We start from the raw sequence: 20,074 nt of genomic DNA, 5'->3' as shown, positions 1-20,074 counted from the left end.
GCCGTATCTTTATGGGCGAAAATTTACGCTATATACGGACCATCAACCATTGACCTACGGACTGAATCTAAAAGATACAAACCACAGGCTCATTCACTGGAGGTTATCTCTAGAAGAATTCAATTATGACATAAAATATAGACCCGGAAAGCAAAACATTGTGGCTGACGGTCTTTCTAGGGTTCGAGAAGAATTGAATGCAAACGACATGGATGAAACATCTTCTAACGAATCTTCATCTGAAGATGACTCCGCAGAAACAGTACATTCCGCTGACACGGACGATTCTGCCTTCATACCATGTACATTACACCCACTTAATAAATTCAGTAACCAAATTATTTTAAAATTAGGAGTCAATGAAAATGAAACCTACGAGGAAATATTTCCTCGAATGTTTAGGCGTACCATCACAAAAATTAATTTTGGAGTACCCTATTTAATAAAAATGTTCAAAGAATACATGGACGTAAAGAGATCCAATTGTATTTTCTGTCCAGAGAGCGTTATTAAAACATTGCAAATAGTTTACAAAAATTACTTCAGTAGAGGGAAACCATTTAAAGTCTGCATTAGTCAAAAACTACTGATAGACCTAAAAACCTTGGAAGACCAAAACCTGGTAATAGAGCAAACACATACCAACGGACACCGCAGCGTCTGGGAGAATAACCAACAGATAGCCAGTCGCTATTATTTCCCATCGATGAAAACCACAATCCAGGCTCCAGGCTCTGTCGAATTTGTAATAAAAACAAATACGAGAGACACCCTTACAAGATAAAGTATGGCTCTACACCTAATCCAAAAAAATCATTAGAAATAGTACATTTAGATATTTTTATAAAAAACCCTAATATATTTTTATCTTTCGTAGACAAATTTTCCCGATTTGCAACGATCATACCGATCAAGTCCCGCAACATAAACGATGTAAGAAATGGGCTTACGAAATACTTTTCCTTGATTGGTACTCCAAATTTGCTTATATCAGATAATGAACCTGCAATGCGTTCTATCGAGATAAGAACCCTTTTGGAAAATCTAAATGTTTAAATACATTTCACTCCACCAAACCACAGTAAAAGTAATGGAATCGTCGAAAGATTCCACTCAACGTTAGGTGAAATCTATCGATGCTTAAAACCTGCATACCCCGATCTAAATGATAAAGAACTTTTCAGAATAGCATGCACTACATACAATAATACAGTGCATTCAGCTTTAAAATTAAAACCAAGGGAAATCATGTATGCAAGAAGAGACGGAGAGGAAATGCCTTTGGACATGAACAAAATTATAGAGAATAGAAATAAATTTTATCAAGAGGTCAGTGCTCAATCGAAATCAACCCAGAATAAAAATTTGGAGTATCACAACAAGGCGAGAGAGGAACCACCCATCCTACCGGAAGAAGGCACCGTGTACAACAAAGTGCAGGGTGTGCGGAATAAGGGTCGAGAAAGATACCTCCCTGTCACAGTGGTCCAAGATAACGGTAGAACGTTTGAAGACCACTATGGCCGAGAGATCCATAAAGACAACATTCGGCGTACCTGAATCCACTACAAAATTCTTGCATTCACAATTTCAGATGTGGATTCACCTAACGACTCTGACATGCCTGATCATTACGACTACATTATCACAAACTATACAGCTATACGACCTCACGAGAAACCCTGGACTACTAACGATACAATCTGGTAACACACTCATAAAGACAGGACGACACCGCATCTATCATGCCATTGATTTAAACAAATACAAACCACTTTTGGACAACATCGAACTCGCTGTCGATGGACTCAAAATTTTCACCGACTTCGACGACCTGACATCCATGCTAAGAACAAAGTTGGAAGATGTTAAAACCTCATATAGGAAACTAAACCCATTAAAACACAGTAGACGGAGGCGAGGAGCTTTCAACCTGCTAGGATCAGCCATAAAAGCCATAACTGGAAATCTAGACGAAAATGATTTGCATCAAATAAATAATGATATCGAAGAACTAAGAGGTAGCAATCAAGATTTAGTCAGACAAAATAACATTCAAGTAAAATTAAATAGACATTTAGAGAATAGAATCAATAAAATCATAGACACGGTTAATAGAGAACAGAGTATCATCAAACGGCAAATAATAATAGCTAGACAGTCATTTATAAATAACAAACTGATAAATCAGAACTTTACGACTATCCGACAGGCTTTTAAAATTTCCTATCACCTTGACCTTTTACAGAAACACCTAGATTCAATTTTTGAAGTTATTCAGTTATCAAAAATCCACATTATATCAAAGAACTTCTTGGAAACAGAGGAAATTAAATTTATCTCAGAGAAATTAGAAGAACAGGGCATAACAGTTTTGAATCCCGATCAGGTCTACGATTATCTGGACATCCGTGCTCTTTTTAAGGGCTCAACACTCTACTTAATAATCGGCATCCCACAAATTTCGCCCTTGTATTTCAATAATTTGATACTGGAACCCCTACCAATCAACGGTAGAACTATTAAATTACCCTGGAATCAAGCAATAATACACAACAACCTGACCTACTTTCTCAAAGATGAATGTCAAAATATTGGAGGAAGCTCTCTTTGCAAGGAAGATACGCTTGAAGACATCTCAGGCGATGAATGTTTCTCAAAAATCCTAAGAGGACTCCCCGGACAATGCAGCTTTACAACCTATAGAAGTCTTGACCATGTTACTAGACTAACAGATAACCATGTCATAGTAAAAAACGCATCGGTCACACTATCATCCAGCTGCCTGCAAAACAAGCGAAAGCTTTTTGGCACAACCTTAATATTCTTCTCAAACTGTACCATTTCAATAGATGGGAAGAATTTCACAACTACTGCATTTTCATCGAAAACGCTACCAACAATAATACCCATGGACGGAGTAAAAATTCAGCAGACAGACTTTGAATCAACCATAGATCTCAAAGATCTGGAAAAATTGCACATCGAAACCCGAGAACAACTTCAGATCATCAAATACCAACATTCTCTCCGAACATCCACCAGTTTGGGGCTATCTTCCATTTGTATCATTCTAGGCATTTACATCATTATCTACACTCGGTGTAGGAGAAAGACGTCGCCGGAAGATTCCAGCCTGATCATCAACGTAGACACACAAGACAACACAAAAACGACAAACTGCAGCAAAATTGTATCGGGACGATCCAATCTTCAGGAGGGGCTAGTTAACGAAAACTCCTCATCAAACAAACCCACACGGACGCCAACACCTTTCAATCCAAGACGAACCGGACAATCACCACCAGAAGGAACATGCTGACCATGCACCGTATGCACCGATCGTCACCACGTGCCGACGTAGCACCACTGCATGGCAACAAAGACGGACGAGTCACCTGATCGCGGAATTTGCAGAGTCAGGAGCGTTAGGGAAATAGGTAGGTCCAACTCAGACCAGAGAAGGGAACAATAAATCAATTCGTGTCTGTACGTTGTGGAGTGCACTTGTGATTCCGAAATCCTCCTGTTAAATTAGACTTAGTTTTTTAAAAAGTCTTTTCAGAAGACAAATGACTTAAGTTATATATATATATATATATATATATATATATATATATATATATATATATATATATATATATATATATATCTCTTGTGTATTATCTGGCAAAACTCCTGAAACACACTTTAAATGCATCTGGGAGAATTTTTGACCTCTGAATGAATACCCAAATATATCTCTGGACGTATTCTTGGAAGAATCAAAAGAAAAATCCATAGAAATATTTCTGGTATTTCAGAACGCATTTTCAATAGAATATTTGAAGGAATTTTCGAAATGCTACCAGACGGGTGTAAAAAAAATAGTAATATTTTTCCAATGTTCAAGCAAGGCTTGTCTAGTAATCCAAACGGAATGATGTTTTGACGGAGAAGCAGTAATGAATTTGAATTTCCTCAATAGCTGCATTTCAATATTTCTATACATATGCTTTAACGTCTAAGACTAACCTAAATTTCAAAATTCCATGTTTTTTTAAATAAACATGGAGCCGATCACACATTGATTATATACTTACCTAACATTTTTAGCGGATTTAAAACAAATTCAATATGGTTTTACACAACAGGTTCTACCCGTTAGCCCGAATGTCGTTAGGCTGAAAGCCATTAGGCCGAAAGGATCGTTAGGCCAAAAGGGTCATTTGGCCGAAAATGACCGATAGTTCTAATCGGAGACGAGACTCGCGGAGACGGTTTTTTTTCTGCTATTGCTGAGTTTTTCCTTATTCCACTCAATGTTGACATCAAGCCGTTCAAGCTCTCATATGACCATTTCAGCAAAAAACTATTGCGTTTGCACCGGAGCATAAACGGCATTTTGAGTGAAATTTCATGCCAGCAAACGTAGCAGACATTATAAATAACTAGTCCTTTGTTTAGATTTATCAGCTTCTTTAGAAAAACTGCTCCACTAGCTGAGGTTTTTCATAGAAGTTTATTTTGAGTACAATACTTTTCACTTTTTCAGCCATCAAAACGACGGGCTGCATTTGACGTTTCGTGACAGCGGAATATTGGCTGCATATGACGTTGATATTTTTCCTCTTCGCGAGTCTCTCTCAGGTTCTAATGAATCGTAAGGTCGGTACTAACAAGGATAGATCAGGATAATTTGCATAACCTAGAACCGTGTAAAAGTTTGGGTTCACCCCTTAAAAATAGTCATTCAAGTCATTGTGCAGAAAATAGGGTTCACTAGAACATACTTAAATCATACAAATTCTGTGAAATCTCATACCGATTATGTACGTACCATTCTTCGCGTTTTAATAAGCTTTAAACTATTAAAATTGGTTAAGAAATGAAAAGTTATTGACGAACATGATTTGCGTGCGGCTCAGGTGAACAAAAAATTTTGCGCGGGGCGAACCCAAATTTTTGAACGATCACTTGAATGACTGTTTCATTGATTTTAAACAGTTCTCAGATTTTCCGCCCAAATTTTGCGAGTGTTCTTCATAGAATATCAGACTAACGGTTATCTTTTTTTTTCGATCCAATGCTGCGAAAATTAGCCTTGTTCTTTCAGTGTATTTCTTTGGAAAACGTCACAATTTTAAGTAAAATTTAATAATAAATAAAAAATGATCTTGTTTGAATGACAACTGAGTAAGAATAACTCATTGTCTTTCGAACACGCCACATAGAGCTTCAATTAAACGCGTAATAACAGAGTTATGGGCAAAACACTTGTGTATGCTATGAGGGGGTGAAGTCAAACTTTTGCACGGGACTGTATACCGTGTGACACGTACGAAGATATTCTTTGTCCAGGAAAAAGCTGCGCGTTTTTCGCTACGACTATCTGGGCCCCTTAAGAACTCCTATCGCTGCAGAAACTGTTGCACGAATCTTCCAAGGCATCGCTGGACTAAATTCCCAAGCAAAACTGAATAACAAACAACCACATAACAAAGCGATAACATGATAAACAACATGAATTCATTTTGTTATTTTTTGTTATCAATTGTTCAGGCCTGTTAACCCTCTGATACCCAATTTTTCATTTTCGATCTAAGTATCATTTTTCGCTATCTAAAATTGATCTGAACACGTTTTGGACAATGATTTATTTTTATTCGCAAATGTATCAATTATAGTTTCTGATTTTTATTTTTTTTTATTTTCGAGCATCACTATCCTTGTTCATTTTATATTGAAGCCTTTTCTGGGTACTGATTTTTGACAATTATAAAAATTTGAGTTTTTGCAGTATTTTTGAAAATATGAAATGTTTTATTTTTCAAACACTTGTTTCATTTTCCGTGTTACTTACGGAAAAATCGAAATGAAATTATTTCATTTTCACCAAGCTCTTCGTCTGTGATAAGTTGGTTGTAGAAAAATATAAAATGTACAAGTTTTTGTATCACACGTTAAATTAGACTCAAACATTTGTAGGTTGTAAAATAATACAATTTTTCCAACATTTTTCAACAATATAAAAATGTTTCAAAAGTTGTATAAATTTTTCCTTATATGCGTGTTATGGCCTAAGGTATAAGCCAAAAATAAAATCAATTTGATTTCAGAGCTAAGAGAAAATACACAAAATTCCAAAGTGTACCCCGTATAAAGGTGGAGTTGGGTATTAGAGGGTTAATTATTCATGACCGGCTTGATACACTGACGAAACAAGTTTTTCAACTACACTTTCTGTTAAAAAAAATGGTAAAACAGCCAATAAGAACCCAGACTTCATCAAAGACATAGAGATGCAACTATTGAGACGATCAACTAATGCAATCTACGGCAGAATTAACGTGAAAAATTTGGAATGCTATTCTCTACACCTGAAATAAGCAAAAAAGTTCCAAGATAATTTTCAAATTTTCCTAATAAGAGTAAAAATAGCAAAATATTGTGAATCAGAGAGAAAACGAAAATCATTAACAAAAAATTTAATAAATTAAAGTATCAAAATTCAAAGTTTTCACGTCCTTTTCAAAAACCTAACATACATAACATAGATGAAATAGTGGTTAATTGTTCATCTGAACACTACGCCCCAAAACAAAGAACACAACATAATCAAACAACTCAAAAAATAACGGTTTTCTATATAAGAGCAGATAAAGGTAATTCTACTGTTATTTTTGATAAATCAAAATACGAAGAAATAATGCAGAATAAAATTCAACATGAACCTTACCGTATACAATGAAAAGATCCTCTTCCAGGAATGGTGATACAAAGCGTTAAAAAAAGCAAAATCGGTTTTAGGTAAAGTTGTCAACTCTCTGAAAGAATCTAACCTTTCATTGCTAAGAATTGAAGGACTTCCTAAAGTTCATAAACCTGGTAATGAAATGCGTGAAATATTTTCAGCTATTAGATCGCCCACCCACAAGATTGCAAAGTATTTGGTCCAGAAATTCCAAAAACTTCCAACAAAGTTACACAGTAAAACAGTTAAAACTTCCAAACATTTTACAGAAGTAATTAAAAATCTAAAAATAGCCGATGATGAAGTTTTGGTTTCTGTTGATGTCAAATCTTTATTCCCTAGCATTCCTGTTAAAGAGGCCGTAAGCCTATTAAAAGATTGTCAGATACTCTGACACAAGAACAACCAACACTCAAACGCATAGCCATCAACTACAACGATGAAACAAAAAAAGCTACGCCCAATCCAACGAAGGCCTTCGAAGGTTTGGTTCTGAGTTAGTTTTTACCAGTAGAAACAACCAACTCCAAACTCTCCTAGGTTCAACGAATGAACCAATTGACAGTTTATATAAATCAGGCGTTTGCCAAATTACATGCGACCACTGTAACAAAATGTACCTAGGACAAACAAAACGGACTCTCAATACACGTTTCCCAAATACGAGCAATTTGAATTTTGTGTGTCAGCCCCGTAGCCTACGGGTTGAATTACAGACAGATTGTAGGTAAAAACAATTTTGTGTATTTCCAAAAACTTAATTTTCGACAATACAATATTCACTTAAATTCGATAAGTAAATTCATGCCGAAAAAATTCAAGATATTGATTTACAAACAAAAAGCTCTGGAAATAAGGTTTCTGTGTAAAATAAATTGGGAGTCTAATTGGAATTTAAGTTTTGCACTCGAACATGTTCGCTTGACTGTAACAATTAATTTTATGTCGAAAAAAAAACTATGTATATGTCACAGCATTGAATTTAGAGTTACACTCAAACGGATAAAAAAAATGGTTTTTCGTAATATTTTGGGTACAACAAATTTTGAGTGAAGTCAAAAATTTCTTCTCTACAATATTCACTTGACATCTGCAGGTAATTTCGTGCCGAAAAAACTGCATAGCCTTTAATATTGATTTACAGACAAAAAAGCTCAGGAAATACTTTTGTTGTTTTGTTTTTCTGGGTAAAATTAATTGTGAGTGCTATCGGAAATTCATTTTTTTTACTCAAACATTTTTTTGAAAATTGCTTCGAAAACTACAAATATATGCATGGTGAAAGTTGCACTTTCGACTTTCTGAGGACCTTTCAGAAGCTCCTGGAGTAATCTATGAAACAGTTCTTACATAAATTACTAAAAGAATCTATAAAAAGACTTCTGAAGATATTCTAGGAAGGATTACTGGAGGAAGCCATGAGGAGACTCACAGAGAAATTACACCAGGAGAAATTTACAAAGAATCTGGAAATTTACAAAGAATTCTAGAGTAAATGCTTGAGGAAATTCTGGATAAATTTCCTGTGGAATTGGTGGACAACAAAACCTTATAAATCTTGGAGATATCCCTGAAGAATTTCTTAAAAATCATTGGAAGGACAGTATCCCCAAAAGAATAGTACCTCGGGAACTGGATGCATCCATTTTTCTTGGAATTTTCGATCCAAAAAAAGGAATAATTGACGATTACTTTGGATGAATTACAGGGGATTGGCATAGTCAAAATTTTGCCTAACTATCTCAATTATTTTGCCTGATTTCCGATAAGACAATGGACCGCATGAATAAGACACAAATTAGTAATGATTTAAAGTGAACTTCGTATAACAAGATAATTCTTCAATTGTACTTCCTATACCATTTCATCATCATTAGTACTCCATCAACATTTCAATTCTGATACTAGCATATTTTTTTCGAATCAAATCAATACCAAGTGCTACAACCCATTCCCACAGCAAAAAAAAGAAGTACAAATAGCAGCAGCAAAAATAGAAAATCATATTTCACCTTCTCCGAATGCGATCCTCATGACCTTCTTAGGAAAGCTTAGAAAAATCAGCAAATTCTGCAGAAGCTGAACCCCGAAGGCGAACCAGTAAGCACATCTCTAGCAACGATAACGACTGGAACGAATACGACCGAAGACGACGACAATGCTGAATGTGGAATTCCACAAAATAGGATTGCCGAACTGAGCTGAAGACGAAAGCGAAGATGCCAACCATACGGTGTAGGAAAATATTTTCTTCTCGTGAAGAAGTCTCCTGGTTGGGTGTGTGTCACACGAGAAGACGCACGGGATCAGGTCACCGGATAAGCTCCGTCTCACCTGCCAATCGCACACCACCGTGTTGTGTTGCTTCCTATCTTTGAATTCGAATTCTTTTTCCCGACATACGTGGACCGACCGACCGGGGAGATATGAATATGTGCATTTGGATGGTCCTTCTCGCAGGATGGTTGGCTGGTTGGCTGCTGGCTAGATTTATATTTATGATAGCAGCTCTGCTGCATTGGCGTATATTTCCTGTTTCCGGAACGCAAGGTGTGAAGTTCCGGTAAATGGGAGCCTTTGTTGGGAATTCTTTAAATAGCAAAATTGTCTTCTTATCCCTTTACGGGACGACTTTTCTCTACACACATTTGACGTACGGATTTGTTTTTTTTTCTGTTCGGATGTATCATAAAAGTCACAGAATAACCATAATATGTTTAATAGTAGCTTACGGAACCAGTTGCAGAATGATGAATTTTACAGCACGAATCGTAAATTTATCCGACTAGGATTGCCGAGTTGGATAATTACGACGAGTGCAGTAAAAATCGAGTTCTGCAACGAGTTACGTACAACATTTTTTTGGAATTGGGTAGAATATCAATTAAAGGAATAGAAATCATGTTGGGATGCATTTACAATCATTTTTCAATTTCTGAAAATGGTTAGGTAATAATTGATTACGTAACTCAAGGCGTTGCATAATAATCATTTTCACACGTGGTTTTAAAATTTATGGAGTTTGTAAGCTAGAAAATTTTGAAAGCAATCTGTCGTGTGGTGGTTATTCTTCTTCGAAAATTTTTCAGGAATTCATGGGTTATACTAAGGATGCCACCAGAAATCCTTAATGGAATTCTACCAGGAATTTTATCAATACTTCCTCTAGGAATTCATTAACAGATTCAACTAGAAATTTACTCGGGGAAAATCCTTAAGGCAGGTGACATTCTTCCAGAGAATCCTTCAAAGATTCCTCAACAAAAAAATCAGGTTTTGCTCCATTTATTCCTTTAAAGATTATTCAAAAAAAAAAAAAATCCTCAAAAGATTTTCTCAGTAATTCTTCAGAGCTTACTCCAAGGCTGTCTCCAAGAATTTCTCAAAAGATGGCTATAATAATTACTTCAAAGATTCCTTAAGGAACTATTCTAGAAGTTTGTTTCAAGGATTCGATCATGCATTATCCAGGAATCACACGATTTTTTTCAGATGCTTCTGAAGGGATTCCTCAACAAATTCATCACCAAAAATTCCCCTAAAGGTTTCGACAGGATTTTTTCAGGACTTCCTCCTAGAATTCCTTCTTAAAAAGAATCAGGCGATTTTTTTTTCTACATTTTCCTCCAGGGATTTATCCAAAAAATTCCAAAGGAATTTCTACAGTGATTCATCAAATGCTTCCTTGAGGAATTCCTCAAGCGAAACTTCTGGAAAATCTAAACAGATTCAATAAAGATTGTTTTCCTGCGATTCCACTAGGAACTCCTCTAAAGTTGATTTCAAAATTACAAACTTTTACAGTGATTATACCCAGAAGTTCTCCAAGGATTCATCAAGGAGTTCTTCCTGGAATTCAGGGTTTCCACAAGAAATACTGCAAAAGAGTTTAAGAATCTACCAAAAAAATCTCTGCAGATTCCTAAGAGAATTTATCCATCAATTCCTTCCAGTATGGCTTAATTGCTGGAGAAACTCCTGAAACCCTCCAAGAATATCTGAAGATATTCCACGAGAAATTCCGAAAGGAATCTCTGGAGTAATTCCGGTGACAATACTAATAAAAAATGGTAAAATCTTTGGGGGATTTCCTGATAGTTCTTGAGATCCTTGGAATTTTTCCAGGAGAAATTCCTTAGGGAATACAGAGATAAATTCCGTGAGCAATTTCGGGAGACATCCTTTGATTAATTCTGGGAGGACTCTCCTGAAAAATTCCTGGCGTTATCATTTGAAGAATTGAAAAATTCTGGATGAAAATTTTGGTGGAATTCCTTCATAAGTTCCGGGAAGAATCCGTAGTTAACAGCTTGATGGAACTCAGAACAACCCTAGAGGAATTTCTGATATAATCCCTGACAGAACTTCTGAAGGAATTCCAGAAGGATTTTATAATGAAACCCCAGAAGTATTTCAAAAGAAATGCATGGAACAATTTCTGATGGAATCCCTGCAGAAACTCCTAATGAAATCTATTGAAAGACTCCTGATGAAATCCCTAGAAGAAACTTCTAATGGAGTCCTTGGAAGAACTTCTGATGTAATCCCTGGAGGAATTTCTGATGGAATCCCTAGAGAAACTCTTGATAGAGTTTCTGTAGGAATTAGAGTTAGAAACTCTGAAGGAACTTTTAATGAAAACTCCGGAGCAACTTCTGATAGAATCCCTAGAAGGACTCTTAATGGAATCCTTAGAGGATCTCCTTCAGTAATTCCTAGAAGAACTTCTGATGTAATTTCTGGAGGAACTGCTAATGGAATCTGAGGGAGCTATATTGGAACTCCTGATGAAATCCCTGGGAGTTTCCTGATAATATGCCTGACGGAACTCCTTAAAATATCGAAGAAGAAATCCTGATGGAATTCCTTGAGGAACTCCTGATATAACCCCGGAGCAACTCCTGTTAAAATCCCTACAAGTATACCTAATGGAATCCCTAGAGGACCTCCTGAAAAATTCCTTAAGGCTAAGTAGCCCGTCATTCGTTTTGGCAACAATGATGACTTTTCAGCTTGCATTTCAAAGTGATAAAACTCAGTCGTGATAGTTTATAATGACTTGAAAAAGTATCACTGTACGCGCTTACATGCATAAAGTATGCTGATACTTTTTCAACTGTGTCAGTGCAAAACCAACTGATTTTCTTTGATTTGAAATCGTGAGATGAATTAGCAACAATCATCAACGACGCGTACAAATTTCAATGACGGCCTACTTCGCCTTAAAGAACTTCTGATGTAATTCCTGAGGGTGTTCAAGGTGGAACTTCTGAAAAAGCTTCTGATCTAATCTCTAGAGAAACTACTGAAGGAATCTCTATAGAAAATCCTGTTGAAATTTCTGAAGAAATCAATGATAAGATTCCTTAAGATATCCCTGACAAAATTACTGATGCATTTCCTTGAGGAATTCCTGATATAAGCTCTGGTGGATTTCCAGGTGAAATCTCCTAAGAAACTTCTGATGGAATCTCTAGAGAAACTTCTCATGAAATACGTGGAGGAATTCCTGATAAGATTCCTGATAGAACTCCTGATAGAACTCCTGATAGAATCCTTAGTGCAACTCTTTATGATATCCCTAGACATAATCCTGATGAAATTCCACGAGGAACTCCTGATGTAATCTCCGGAGGAACTCCTGATAAAATCTCTGGAGGGTTAAATCTCTGAACGAACTCTTGCTGGAATTCCTGGAGCAGCTCCTGATGAAATCGCTAGAACTCTAATGTAAACCCTCAAGGTACTCTTGTTAAAATTTCTATAGGAACTTTTGATGGAAACCTTGGAAAAAATCCTTAAGATATTCTTTAAGGAACTCGTGATGAAATCCTAGGATGTATTGGTGATGGAATTTCTTAAGATATGCCTAGAAGAAACCCTGATAGAATTCCTCGATGAACTTCTGATATAACTTCTGATGGAAACCCTGAAGGAACTCCTGATGATATCCTCTGAAGAACTCTGATAGATTTCTTAAAGGAACTCTTGATGAAAACCTTGGAGGAATGCCTAGAGATGTTCTTGTAGGAACTTCTGATGGAATCATTGGAGCTCACATAGTCCGACCGAAGACTATGGAGGATATCAAAACCATTTGTTAGCTGGCCCATTAACTATCCCAAGTGGTTAGCAGTATCTGTGGTACAGAGTGCTAAGGGAAGTTTCGGTATGCATCGGAATGCATTGAAACACATAGTCTCCTGGTCAGAACAAGAGTGTCCCGTGTCTTGGAACTTGCGTTCCTTTTATTTGGTAACAGATCAATCGTTTCATACAAAAATACAAACATAGACCCCTGGGGTGGCGGTGACAATATTTCGGCAATAGCATTTTTGGGTTGAAACTTGAGCCAAGCGCGTCGTTCAACGAACGACCACCAACGAGTAAAGTGTAGTCAGCAAAACATGTGCACTCGAGAGCGTCGGTGCAAAGTGCTTATGCGCGCTGCACCGAGGCCATCGTTTGCGCCTATGCTGACCTGACCTATTCTGTTCTGGAAAATGTTATGTGCGTTTTATTGTTTATGCTGATAGATGAGAGAAAGATGTTTTGGGTGAATGCGTGTATAGCACAGAGCAATTTGGAGGAACTTCAAAAGATATTATTGAAAGAACTGCAGTTGGAATAATTGGAGAAACTCCTCATCAAATCCCTTTAAGAGCTCCTGATGGATTTTCTATATAAACCCCTTGTTTGGGAGTAGCACTACCCACCCAGAACTACACCACTGAAGGATCGGAAGGAAATATTTCACCCTGGTTATATCCACACATCAATGTAGCATACACCACACATCTCTTCAGCAATCGGGTAAAGAGAGCGAAGATCAATGCTTCTCGTTTTTATGCAATTGTAAATAGCACATTAGGATTAGATAGAAATAGTCAGTAGGAGTTTAGTCTCTGCTCCACCAGGTTGTAGATATTTTAACGTGTTGAATATGTCCATTGTAAATATATGTATCGTGTTTGATTAATAAATGTGTTTAAGTACGGTCGTGTAGTTAGTCGTCGTATAATCGTAATGCAGATAGTTATGGTCGGATTCTTGGAGGAAGAACGGATTTGCATCACCCTATAGGTTCAACCCACTTGGTTTATCAGAACCTTCATCCATTCGTGTTGGGGGATAGAAATCCTCATTACAGTCCACGCAAGGAACCACATAAGCCCAATTACTCTTCCCCAACATATGGTCCTTCGAGCCGGATGGAGAACCAGGTTTGGACAATCCAATCGGAACCTACGGAAACAGCAATGGAAGGATACTGTTCAACAAAGTGAAGCTTTCGCCAGGTCTTTGTTTCCATTAACAATGCAATTATGTCGAAATTTGCAATGGCACATCGAAGTTATACGCTGAATCTTCTGGAACGCTAAAAGGATAGCACAATGGGCAGCCATCTTCCTCTGAATGATGGTCAATCCGAACCACAGATCCAAATTAGATGTCATTTTGGTATCATAATTACCTCGGGATAGGAATACTGAACCGGCATCGCATACTGTTTATCCAGGTAAATATGCACATGTTCAGTATATGTCTTGCCGAAGTAGAATTTCATTGGCACTAACTCTTCCGTTGTCTCTACGCATTGCACAATCTGGCACAACACCCCGAGTTGGATACACCACTAGGAAACTATCGGTTCTGCAAACTTCACTTATGGATTTGGTCATCATATTGGGAGCATTGTATGGTTGCAACGCTCATGGAAACATTCACCAATTCACATCCACATCGACCATACTACGAATTGAGTTTCAATGAACGAGCACATCGTCACGATCACAAACACCGAGTCGGTGTGATACACTCCACTTCAGCAGTTTCAACAAACTTCATCTGTAATTCATCACTGGCAGTATTCACATCTCGGTACTCTAAAGTCAACAACATCTCGGGATGATAACATACACATCGAGCAATCGGAATATCAGGCAACATTACCGGCGAATGCGCCTTTCCCAAAGGTAAGCAGATTTACATCGTATATGTCTAGTGAAGCTAGGACTATCTAGCAGAGTACTACATACGCACTTCTTCTTCTTCAAACTCAACACTCACCACGGAATCGATCACCTCGGAGGCTTTGCCAACAAAAACAATCAGTTCGCTTCATTTCACTTCGGATGAATTTCGTCACATGCTCACGACGACTGCTAGGACTGGATATCCAAGGTTTCATCTACAAACATCGACACATTGCACGGTTTTCCACGGTTTTCGGGCAAATGTGATTTCCAACTCAACATTCCAAGGATTACGAGTACAAGGGGTGCTCGTTCCAACACGCGGCGTATCTGGTTCCCATTACCACAATCACGAGTGCAAAGGGTGCTCGTTACAAAACCTTCGGACACACAGGGTGTTCGAACACACTTCCCAGGATTACAAGGGCACACGGAGTGTCTGTATCCCACGACTATGGATTATGAGTACAAAGGGTGCTTGTTCAACGGTCCTTGGGCACATAGGGTGTCCAACCACAACTTCCAAGGTTAACGGTCACAAAGGGTGATCAACCAATACACCACCAAACAAACGGTTCACAGGATTACGAGTACACGGGTACTCGTGTCACGGTTTTGACACACTGGGTGTCTACACTCAACTTTAAAGGGCTAGGAGTGCACAGGGTACTCGCTACGTGGTTACGACAACGAGATGTCGAATGTCACCTCCCAATAATGGAATACGAGCACACTGGGTGTTCGAATAGGATTTAATACGACTGGAACGGCCAAGTTACAACAACGAATATCGGGCACGACGAACAAACACGGGGTGTGCGTTTATTGTGGACAGCGGTATGACACAACAGCAATTCTATCCAAGCACCAACACCAACGGCAAGGGTAAATGAGCGGTGCAAGTCAGGCTGACACCGATGCGCTATGAACAACAAAACATCTTCAAATCAGGTTTCGGCGGAGATGAAATACATATTTGGTCAGGTTAGTGATATGGCAGTATATGTCTGCCGAAGCTGGACTCTCTTTTGGTATACTACACACCATCTCTCACTTGTCAGTATATGCGACGGAGTTCGACGGAGGCAATCGGCACTGCTACCGTCTGTGGAAAACGGGGGAAAGCCTAAAAACAGCGAGCAGTAACAGGTACAACATTGCTGCCACACGCGACTCCACATCCAATACCGAACGGTGGATTGTTTCGTAGCTCAAATCTCATCTCTAGCGACTGTGCATCAGTACAATCAATACTGATACGTACATCAGATATATACCAGCATGTGTGAAACAATTCGGTAGGCTTTGTTCGGATCACAGAGACGCAGTCGGGTTAGGAGCGCAGATAAATTGATCATCTCCAGCGTAGAAATGGTAAACACTAGGTGGTACAATAGTATAGGTAGCTGAGGTAGCTTTAACCGAGAGAAAGATAGGTAGATGTGTAGCTCTGTAACTCAGCACAAACAATTCATTAACTTATTTGATCGAGCGAATGTAAACAGACTCAGTAGTGGCTGATTTGAACGGAAAGGTTGATCACCATTGGAAGGCGTGCAATTAGTTCCACGAGTAATGGATTAAGCAATCGTATATAGGACCGGATCATTTTGCAGCACTGGGCTGTAAGCTTTCAATGCGTCCAAAACGGATTCAAAACTTCGAAAGTAGGTAGCAGGGTTACCATGACGTCCGGATTGATATGCTACATGGTATTCAAAAATTGTCAATCAAGGCTTATCAGACTAATACAGAACAATTGCTCGAATGGTTTATCCAACTTTGGAACGGTTTCGAAATCAAATTAACACCGTTATTTGAAGGCAGGCTTCCAATGGAGGTACGTTAGTTTTAGAAGCATAGCAGCTTGGTATCCAGTATTCCACGGTGGGTGAGGGCGTTTAAGGTATGAATTCAGAAATTGAAACAATTTCTGGGTGGGTGAGGATGTTTGGGAGTAGCACTACCCACCCAGAACTACACCACTGAAGGATCGGAAGGAAATATTTCACCCTGGTTATATCCACACATCAATGTAGCATACACCACACATCTCTTCAGCAATCGGGTAAAGAGAGCGAAGATCAATGCTTCTCGTTTTTATGCAATTGTAAATAGCACATTAGGATTAGATAGAAATAGTCAGTAGGAGTTTAGTCTCTGCTCCACCAGGTTGTAGATATTTTAACGTGTTGAATATGTCCATTGTAAATATATGTATCGTGTTTGATTAATAAATGTGTTTAAGTACGGTCGTGTAGTTAGTCGTCGTATAATCGTAATGCAGATAGTTATGGTCGGATTCTTGGAGGAAGAACGGATTTGCATCACCCTATAGGTTCAACCCACTTGGTTTATCAGAACCTTCATCCATTCGTGTTGGGGGATAGAAATCCTCATTACAGTCCACGCAAGGAACCACATAAGCCCAATTACTCTTCCCCAACATATTTTTTTTTTTTTTTTTTTTTTTTTTTTTTTGGAGTTAAAAGCAACATCTATTTTACACCTAATTTCCACATATATTTACAGGACTTTTAACGACAGTTAACATTTAAAAAACGCGTACTACACATAATGGTCCTAGATCTACTGACTTCGATCTTCCTTATTATTTGTAGCCTAGATACCTTCGTGGATAATGAAAGACGAAGTTTTACGAAATTTTCTTACTGTACTAATTTGAGTGTCTACACTGCCGGTCGAAATAATTCTGATTGGAGTAAGGTATGCTACAATCCAACATCCTCACCCACCCTGAAATTTTTAAATTTCTGAATTTTGTCGTCGAGAAATATTTTATCATTATCCTAAACAATCTATTTTAATTGTCAACTATGCTGAATAATTTGATATGTGTTCTCACCCACCATCGAAAAACAAAAGGAGACTGAAATCGTCGAGTAACGTTTGCATATCATTCCTTCAAAATTATTCTCAGATTGAACGCCATAGGCGCTCTGTGAAACCTCTGGTGTCGTAGATATGGCCTTGTCTTTCCTCATTCTCGAATTCCTCTTGATGCAGGTGAATGGGTGCTCGTCATGTAAATAAGCTGGACATATCCAGGTACCCGCATTCCATTTGCGATGGTTGAAATAAACACCCTGTATGGCCATCCGTGGGGGCAAATTAGACACCCCTAGTGCCCGAAATTCCTTGGAATGGGTTGAACAGACGCCCTATGCGTCCACCCGTGGGGATAGTTTGCACACCCATGGTACCTTGGGAATGGATGTATCGAACGCCCTATGCATCCTAGCATAGACGTAGGTTGGGCACTTCCTGGAGCCCGTAATCCTTGAAGTTGGCAAACTGGATGCCCTGTGCGTCGCCGTTCACGTTGTGTGGACACCCCTGGTGCCCGGAAGCCTTTGGTTTGAATTAAATGGATACCCTGTGCGTCCTTTAGCATAGTTGAGCACCCCTGGTGGCCATATTCCGTCGGTTTAGAAGAAATGAACACTGACACCCCTTGATGCCCGGAGTCCATAGAGGATGAATGGAATAAACGTCTTATGCGTAGTTCCGTGAGTATGGTGCTCAAAATCCATTGAGATGAGTGGAACAAACACCCTGTGTGCTTATCCGTTGAACAAGTGGACACGCCATGGTTTCCAGAATCCATTCGGTTCACTTGCGTCCTTTCGTGAGAATATTCTGATACCCAGAATCCGGTAGAATCGGCTAAAACAGACGCCCTGTACTTCTAAGCCTTGGTGGCCACAATTCATTTGGGAAAGATGATATAGGACGCCCTTTGCATCCTTCCTTGACAGTTTGACATCCCTGATGTCCAACGTCAGTGTGGAACACTCTGTACATTCCTCCATGAGGGTAGACGGGACGCCCTGTGGGACCTCAAATCCGGTTGGTTCGGATTAAGTAGAAGCCCAGTGCATCCATTTTAGAGAGTTGGACACCCCTGGTGTCTGGAGTCCAGTTAATTAAAATGAAGCCCTGTGCGTTTTTCCGTAAGAATCGGACACCCCTGATGTCCAAAGTATTGTTGATTGGGATTAAATAGACGCCCTTTCCGAAGGAGTGGGACACCCCTTGTGTCCAGATTCCAATTGTAGTTTCTCCATCCTATTGGGCAATTCCACGACAGTGTAACTACGGAATGTAGATGGGTTTACGACCCTCTCCAAAGCGGCATCGTTATTTCCACAGCATAAGTTGAAGTGTTGTTTTCGGCAAGAGAAACAAACGTTATAGTATGGGAATAGGTCCGGCTTCGGCCGACATATACCGTTCCTACTAACCTTACAAAATAGGCTAAATCGCCTGTCGACCTGGATGCCCGTAGAATTCGGAAGTGGACCTTCTTGGAAATGGTTTCCTTCTTCGTCGTTCTCTTGCTGTCCTGTCGAATTGCTGACTCAGAGTGGATCTTCCTTTGCACATGACCTTGTCGTCCTTGGTTGCCTTGCTCACAAAGTGTGTGGTCCCATATTGATGCGCTACTGATCATAACAATCAACACGACTTTCCGATACAAAACATTTCAGCTTCGGAAATTCCTGGATGAATTCCTGATAAGATGCCTCGAGGAACTCCTGATAGAATCTCTAGAGCTTGAGCTTGCTTGAGCTTGATTGGCCGCCCGTGGATGCACTCCAGTATCGCCAGATCAGCTGCACTTACACAAGGAACCAACCGAATGACTGCTTGGGACTAACAGGCATCCTCAGTGTATAAGTGCTGGTGATCTTCTATTTTTAGGCAACAATGGCACCTGCCACGTCAGAATGCAGACCAATGAGGGGAAGGGGGAGGAATTGATGATGCATTGAACTGACTCCCACGTAGACCGTATATTCCACTGCATCCACGTCAGTTCATGCGGGAGTGTATGGATTGGGGGAAAGGCATGGCAGAGAGGTTTGCTTTTGTGGTTAGCAGACTGCCTATGTATCAGGCGTAAAAAAGGCGTGCGCGTGGAAGTAAGGAAGCGTTAGGGAAACGGTTTCTTGTCCGTCTCTGGTTCTAGCGTTTGCTATGAACGAATAGTTTGAGTGTGATATATTTAGAATGGAAGATAGAAGCAAGTGAGAGATATACAACTACAAAGTACGAGGAAAGGGACGGGCCTGGGATTGAACCCATGACCTTCTGCATATGAAGCAGAAGCGGTAGCCATCAGACCACCAACCCCGTCTACCTCGAGGAACTCCTGATAGAATCTCTAGAGGAATTACTTACGATATGCCAAGAAGAAATCCTGGTGGAATTCTTCGAGGAACTCCTGATATAATCTCTGGAGGAACACCTGGTTGAACATCTGCAGGAACTCCTGATAGAATATTTGAAGGAACTTTGGATTGAATGCCTGGAGGAACTCCTGATGATATCCTCAGAAGAA

General features: G+C 39.1%; 1 protein-coding gene and 1 long non-coding RNA gene across 3 annotated transcripts in view; one reads left to right on the top strand and one right to left on the bottom strand.

Annotated features, from left to right (window-relative positions):
• The window catches only part of LOC5566599 (matrix metalloproteinase-2), a 573,762-nt gene that overhangs the window by 230,327 nt on the left and 323,361 nt on the right, over positions 1-20,074 (bottom strand). The gene's annotated exons all lie outside the window — the stretch shown is intronic.
• LOC110677754 lies at positions 13,429-16,969 on the top strand. Its single transcript, XR_002501169.1, has 2 exons — positions 13,429-15,594; positions 15,661-16,969. It is a non-coding gene; the product is annotated as an uncharacterized LOC110677754 (long non-coding RNA).

The sequence above is a fragment of the Aedes aegypti genome, chromosome 3 (genome assembly GCF_002204515.2).
Source record: "Aedes aegypti strain LVP_AGWG chromosome 3, AaegL5.0 Primary Assembly, whole genome shotgun sequence".
Lineage (NCBI taxonomy): Eukaryota > Metazoa > Arthropoda > Insecta > Diptera > Culicidae > Aedes > Aedes aegypti.
This window is presented reverse-complemented; position numbering and strand designations above follow the sequence as displayed.